This window comes from Schistocerca piceifrons, chromosome 9, assembly GCF_021461385.2.
Source record: "Schistocerca piceifrons isolate TAMUIC-IGC-003096 chromosome 9, iqSchPice1.1, whole genome shotgun sequence".
Taxonomy (NCBI): Eukaryota; Metazoa; Arthropoda; class Insecta; order Orthoptera; family Acrididae; genus Schistocerca; species Schistocerca piceifrons.
The window spans coordinates 177,346,040-177,346,729 of record NC_060146.1 but is presented as its reverse complement, the minus strand read 5'-3'; the positions used below and the strand labels follow the sequence as shown (position 1 = coordinate 177,346,729).

Here is a 690-nt window from a genome sequence, read left to right as displayed (position 1 = left end):
GGACTCGAACCCAGGATCTCCTGCTTACATGGCAGACGCTCTATCCATCCGAGCCACCGCGGGTATAGAGGATAGTGCGTCTGCAGGGGCTTATGCTTTGCACGCTCCCCGTGAGATCCACATTCCCAACATGTCCACAACACTACATTCGTAGTGCGCCTAATAGATGTTTACCCATCATACTCATTACTAGTGGCAGATTAATCTACCAAGTCCCGTACGAGTTCGGGCATAGCGTGTGCTTTCGCACAAGAAGGTCAAAGGCCGGGAAGCCATATTTTAACTATATATGACGGTAGTATCTGTTCATTTCTAGTATCTCTTCATTTCTAGCAAAGCTGCATGGTCATCCACGGTAACTGTTCTTTCGGGAACAGATACTACCGTCATATATAGTTAAAATATGGCTTCCCGGCCATTGACCTTCTTGTGCGAACGCACACGCTATGCTCGAACTCGTACGGGACTTGGTAGATTAATCTGCTACGAGTAATGAGTATGATGGGCAAACATCTATTAGGCGCACTACGAACGTAGTGGTGTGGACATGTTGGGAATGTGGATCTCACGGGGAGCGTGCAAGGGATAAGTCCCTGCAGACGCACTATCCTCTGTGCCCGCGGTGGCTCGGATGGATAGAGCGTCTGCCATGTAAGCAGGAGATCCCGGGTTCGAGTCCCGGTCGGGGCA

At 50.3% G+C, this 690-nt stretch overlaps 1 non-coding gene across 1 annotated transcript; it reads left to right on the top strand.

The window, feature by feature from the left end:
• Nucleotides 1–615: 615 nt before the first annotated feature.
• Nucleotides 616–690, top strand: Trnat-ugu. Its single transcript has one exon. It is a non-coding gene; the product is annotated as a tRNA-Thr (tRNA).